Here is a 6,897-nt window from a genome sequence, read left to right as displayed (position 1 = left end):
ATATTCTTCCTCAGTGCTGTAAAGTGTGCTGTAGGCATGAGATGACAGTTGCCTTACCGTGAGCAAGGGAAGAGCAGGGGGCTAACACCAGCGACTGACATACTCTGGTAAAACTGCATCACTGGCATCTCAGAACAAGAAATGAATCAGGAGGGAGAATCGACTTGTAATCCCAAGCCCAGCCAGCAGCCGAAGCGGTTATTTATTATTTGCGGTACGGAGCACCGAACGCGTGCTTCCCAGACAAATCGGAGGGCAAGGTCCTTGCCCTGAAGAACATACAATTTATGCAGCCGACCTTGCGAGATGCTGCAGGCCCTCCCGGGAAGAGCGGAGCAATTTCATCTCAGGATCATTTTGGTGCATCTCGGGAGGTCTCGCCTCTCTTGCTAACACAAATGGTTCTTCTGACCCCGGGGGATGACTCCTGTAAGTGAGGGTGGTTTGGTTGTTAATCTGTGACTTGGAAAAGTAAAATCCTTTACCTGTCTGTAGAGTTTCTGCATGTGTGCAGTATTAATACCTGCCCAACCGAGAGGGGAGCTTGAACTGCTCAGATCTATCAAAGGATAGGGGAGCTGCAAAGCATCATGCATTCCAGCAGCAGAATTCGGCAGGCATCTCTCAGCCAGCCCCAAAGAACCGCTGTCTGGGGAAAGCTGGGCAGGGCAAACGACACCAAAGTGATGAAACAGAGGATGAGCAAGAGCAGGTGACCCTCCCACTGGTGACATCCCTGACACCACCCATAGCAAAAGTGGTCCTCCTCAGTTGTGGCAGGAGAGCTTGAGCTATGTCTGCTATGGCAACAGAGAAACGCAGAAATACCAGAAGATCCTTCTCTAGGAACTGCGTTCCACTTTATAAAGCCAAATTTTGAGGTCTCCTTCCTGAGTTATTCCCACATGGAAATTAGGGTACTGCCTTCAAAGAAATTTCCAGGGTTGCTGAGGGTGATGGTCACAAATGAGTGTAAGTACATCACCATCGCTGCCATGAACCGATTCCCCAAATCATTTTTCACAAAATTTAGTATTCAGATCTACTCTTCTTTGTGTTTCACGCAGGAAAATCCCCAGTACTCAGTTCCCAGACCAGCAAAATGCTTTGTGGTCTCCCAAGCCCTCAAGTAGCGCAGAACACTCTGCTGCTTACAGGATGCCACACATCAGTGCACATCCAGCTCATCAATCCAATGCATCAATGAGTTTGCCATCTTCAAAAGGAAATGTAAGCCTTGTCTTTTTACAATGGCTCCAACATCATCCAGGAACAAGGAGGGACAAACTAAATCAAGGAATTTCCTAATGGCTCTCTTCTGTGGGAAAGAGGAAAGATAACATTGTACTTCTGGCTTTGGGAAAGGACAAGAACTCTCTTATTTACAGGCAGTGGCCTGTGCTGATAAATGTGTTGTAGGAAGCCATTGCGATTAGCAAGAAACAGGGTGGGAGGGAAGAGCCAGTAAAGCTCCAGGCATGGCACAATGCTCTGTCCTTGGCACAGTCTTCATCTCCTGCTCAGAAGTCATCGTCACTTTGTACAAACAACGCAGAACCAAGGATAAGCTCACGGACCCTTCTGGTGAAGCGTCTCAGTCACCGCCTCGAGAAAAAGACCTGATCAGAAAGCAAAATATGAGCCTTCAAAGATTCTGCTTGGGTTTAATTAAACGCATTGTTGCAATCTAGAAAATTATATTTACCTATGATGCTTGTATTTGAAGTCAATTTTTGAGACTTGTTTTTTTCGGTAATATGGAAGGCCAGGTCACACATCCCATTAGCAAAATAAATTCACATGGTGTGAGGAGGTCTGCTTGAACCAGCTGAACAGGCAACACGACTTTGGTAGGGGAAGTTTAAAGCCCAGGATTTGCAGTGCTCATTCACACGAACAGTCTTTACTCATGCTAGCAGTCCCAAATTATTCTAAGAAGTACTGTCATGGATGGATGAGTAAAGACTGAAAGATCCAGCCAAAATCAGCCTTTCCTATACTTTTCAGTCAACATCATCCCTGCTTCCTTCAGTGCAGTTCCAATGATAACACCGTCTGATATCAACAAGACAGTGGTGCTTCTGCAAGTGTCCCTCCGAGAAAATCCTGTCAGTGCTGCTTATTTAACCAGTCTAAACGAGGTACCCTGATTGCCTCTCTCTTCTCACCTCCTGGTTTTTAATTAGCGAGACGAGTGAGTAACCCCCTTTTTCCAAAACAGACATAAATCTCTGTTCTGAACGCTGCAGCCCAAAGGATAATTAGTCCAAACTTTTCAGAGGGAGTTTGGTTTCTGAGTGCCAGAGTGCACAGTGCTTGGAAGCAAAAAGCAGATCCCTTTCAGGTGTTTCAAGTCAAACATCAAAAACCAGGGCCCCCCTGCTACCTCTTAGGAATACTTTGTGCTGATAGCTGGGTTGAGATTTTCACAAGGAGCGTGGCACTTTGTCCCTCCCGGCAGGTAAAGTGATGGAGCCCAGCAGTGAGAGGATCCTTGGTCCTCCCTTATCTGCAACAGACGCCAGATACACCCCCATGCGTCGCCTCACTGTTCCTCAGTTTCCCCAGTTGTAAAATAGCAGATCCTGTTTATTGTGAGGCTGAACTAATCCCTCATTGCAAAAGGCTTTGAGGCTCTGGACAGGAAAGCTTTATCATAAACACAGATGAATTATTAACTTCCTATATCCAGCCAGTGATGTGCTGACTCTGGTGCCAGCAAAATTCAAACCATCCAGGAGCCAAACTTGCTTTAAGACTTCCTTTTTCATTTGACCGAGTTGGCAACATTTTGATGGACAGACAATCACATCCCACCTCCACTCCCAGTGTCTTAGATCATTAGAAGTAGCAAGAGTTGTGGGTCTTTTATAGGGCAGAAAATCATAATAAAAGAGAAAATTCATATAAACAGCACTTATAAGGCATTTTTTGGCATATAATAAGAAGCCAGCCTATTGCTATATACAGGTTACTCTTCCAACAAAGTTATTTCTTGGGGCTAAGTACTACTGTCCCGAGGTGGACATTCGTAGGGTTACTTTGCTGTCATAGGACCAGCCCTCCCAAGGCTCTCACATGTCAGGGGAGTGACGGGCTCCTCCAGGGGAAGAGTCAGAGCAACTAAGTTTAGTTAGCAACCAGCCTCTCTAGGCTAACGTTGGCCTTTGAGAATAACTCTCCCCACACCTTAGGTACCTCAATCTCATAATTCAAAGCACAGAGCCTTCAGATGAACATACGAAGCAAAAAACAGTGTGCAAACACAAATGGGAACACAGGTACACTGGACTTCGTGGGTCCTGTCCCACGCTGAGGGCTTGAAATTCCCACCAGCCAAATTAAAGCCTAATGTCATGGTGAGAGTGCTAGGTGCAGACCAAGTTGTATGTTACTACCTGATGGCCACTGCCTTCAAGGAGGGTAAGAACTGGGTCAGACCAATGGTCCTCGTGACTCTGAATCTACTCTCAGACAGGGGCGACCAGCAAACACTGGGAGAAGACCACAGGGGCAGGACAGGCACAGGGTGATGCCTCCCTCCTGGGATACCAGCCAAGCTCTCAGCCTCACAGTGCCTTCACAGGGGCAAAAAGACAAGCTCAAAAATTGTCAAAAGCCAAGAAATAGTCATGTATCTACAAAAAAAAAACCAACTTGGGCAGCAAGCCGCTAAAGTATCTCAGAGGGTCCAAGCCCAAGGGAGGGATGTTCTGAAGAACTCAGGGCTCTGTTCCCAAGTGTTTAATAGCCTCACCTGACCCAGGCTCTCTTAAAAGAGAGCTTGGCCACCTACAGCTGCTGACTGCCTTTTCCTCGCAGAAACCCTTTCAAGAATGTGTTGCTTATGTAGGAAATAAAATAGAATCAAGATTCCTGACACTCAGTTCAGAGGTGTGACTTCTGAAAAATCACAAGTGCTCCTTTTCTGGAGCACAAGAAGATACTGTTCTTTTAAAACTGTTTTAATTACCTGTGTAAATAACATGAAATAAGAACCTATGAGAGGTCTTAGAAACTGTAAATATATGGCATTTTGAGAGCACAAACATATGAAAAAGACAGGACAGACTTTGTACATAAGTATACTGAAAACTTCTAGAATACTAGGAAATACTTCCAGAACTTCATCTACTATTGATTGTCTTTCAGAAACAAAAATACTTTTTCACTGTGTTTGAAAATTACTGTTTGAAAATGTTCTCTACTTCAAAGCAGACATTTTTATGTTTTCAGGAAAAAATTGACTATAGCACATTCAAAAAGGCCACCTATTGGCTCAAACAAGAATGTAATTTTTGATTTGAATGCCATTCGGAAGACAAAATTTTTTCACCCTCAGTATAAGCAGCACAAAGTTTTTTACCTACTTCAGTTGAATCAGTACTTGATATTTCTTAACCACTTCTACTTTGAAATTTGCACTTAGTATTTGCACATAAATTAAAACAGGCTTTCTGTATTGATATAAGTTACAAAATATCTGCAGCAAAGACTTTTTTTAAAAAAAAGTTTAACTGTGGGGTTTTTCTGTATTTGGTTTTCTATACCATGTTTTTGCTTTGCTTTCTGAACCACCATCAAAGAATAAAAATAGTGTAAGAATCCGGCAAAATGCCCATCTCAGCTGATAATTATTTTCTTACCTACAAGCAAAAAAACCCTCTCAACTAGTAAATACTAGTAGTAAATACTAACTTTAAATTTGTGAGCACCCAGAATCATGGGTGTCACAGGAAAGTGCTACCACTCAGGCATATTTTAAATATATCCATGGGAAGGAGTCAGAGCAAGTGCAAATACAACATCTATTTAAACTTTAAAAATGCTTTGCTTTGTTGTTTGAAATAATTCTAAGCTCAGCTATATGCTGGCACATTTGACACAGAAATTAGCTGTGCCTGAGCAACACTTTAACAAGAGGAATATTTGAGCAAATCCTATAGCTGCAATAGTACCTGCAGTAGTAGCACAGTTTGCCACTCCTGATAGCTAGAAAAAAAAGATAGACTCAGTGAGACAATGGTTGAGTTGGGTCTGTGTACCACCATAAATTATTCCCTACTTTTGGGGGAAATCTCAGCTAGTTGACATGTGCAAAGAGCTTTTAATTTATCAGGAGACAATAAGACAAAAGATATTCTTTGAAGGAGCACAATCAAATTGTAAATCTATTGGTCTGGGTCGTTGTGTGTTGGTTTTTTTTAAATTTTAAATCAAAGAGATCAAAGCTATGATCCAGATTATTAGCTGTCAGTTATGAGAGCAATGTAAAGGCTACCACAGAGCAAGATCTAGCCCCCAAGAAGACATGGTAGCCCTTCTCCAAAGAGTTTGCAATTGGGTAAGGGCAGGTCCCCAGCACCAAGCACTCAATCCCATGGAGATTGCCAAATTTAGGACTGAATGCTCGAGTTTTGGTCCGAGGATTCATGTAATCATCCCAACACAATGATCGGAGACAAGACCAATATGTGCACCGACAAAGCTGTCCAGAAGATTTGAGCAACATAGACGTTATTTGCTGCGTTTTATTTTAATCTGCATTTGCCACTACAGTCTTTGCAGACAACTGTGGGTTTACTGTCAATACCCCTGTTTTACATCTTTCCCCTTCTCCCAGTTATTATACAGAAATGACCCACAGGAGCAAACGGTGGATCTAAGTGATCATGGAGGGGAAATGTTCAACTACCAAAAAGCATAAAGCAAAGAAACATTGAGAAAAGGAAAAATACCCCTCCATCTTTGCATGGCAAACTGTCACAAGAGCAGGTAAACACTTTGCAGAGAGAAATATGATGATGCCTCATGGAAACCTTTTAAAGTCATTTCTAACAACCATATTTGCTACCAGGGCAGTCAGTAACAGGTTGCCAGGAGAGAAAATAAAAGCTCCTAGACTGTTTCCATACAGTCTGCACTCGATGTTATTACTATTACATCAATGCTTAGAAATGATAATGGGATGAGGGCCCTCCCCAGCCTGGCACCATGAAAAACCGTACTGAGAGGTTATCACAAACCAGCAGACAAAGGGAGTTTTCTTACTCTTGCCTTCATACGTGGGAACTTGAGGCATATCATGTGCGGAGTCACCCTTGCTATGGCTGCATGGAGGCCTTCATCCCTGGTTCCTACCCTCCCCAAGCATCCTTTTCCCTACTGGGGAGAGCATCATGGTCTAGGCTGGAAGACAGGTACCTCCTGGTCCCCACTTCCCCAGGATTACAACCCAAACCTCTCTCTCTAAATCCCTCTGGTCCTTGGCAGTCCAGAGTCTGTTCCCAAGATCTCTGACGCCACAGCAAGTGTTCAGTGGGTTCCCAGGAGGCTCCATCTGAAGGTCTGGCCAAAAGGCAGCAAGCCTCACGCTGACGAGGCAAACCTGTCCTTCGGGCACCTTCCCTTTTCACTGTGCCAGGGCTGCCTTCATGGCATTTTCACTGCCACGGGGCCGGGAAAGCCCCCACTCTGCGCTCCAGGATACGTCCCTCCCCTCCCTCCCCTGCTCTACTCCATACATGAACACATTTCTCTCTTTTTTTTTTCCCTCCCCTTTTGGTATTTATTTTTTTTTCTTTCCCATTACCCCTTTAATGCAGAGCAGGGCTGCTGATTACAAAAGAGGCAGTTTGACTCGAGCAATAGGTCTTCTTCACTAATCCTCACTGTCATGGAAATTCCAGCTGCTACAAGAATAAGAGGCTCAATCCATATTTGCCAGCTCTAATATGAAATCTGTCAGGGCCCAAATTAATGAGTTCCAAATTCCTTACATCACGATAACAGGTTAAGACTGGTCAATTAATTACATAAATCCTTCCCGATTCATTGTGCGTTTTCAGGCGAGATTGTGTCTTACATAACTGGGTGACACCAGGCTTTTCGGCTCTT

The sequence above is a fragment of the Tauraco erythrolophus genome, chromosome 7, assembly GCF_009769465.1.
Source record: "Tauraco erythrolophus isolate bTauEry1 chromosome 7, bTauEry1.pri, whole genome shotgun sequence".
NCBI lineage: Eukaryota > Metazoa > Chordata > Aves > Musophagiformes > Musophagidae > Tauraco > Tauraco erythrolophus.
Note: the sequence above shows the minus strand (reverse complement) of the source record.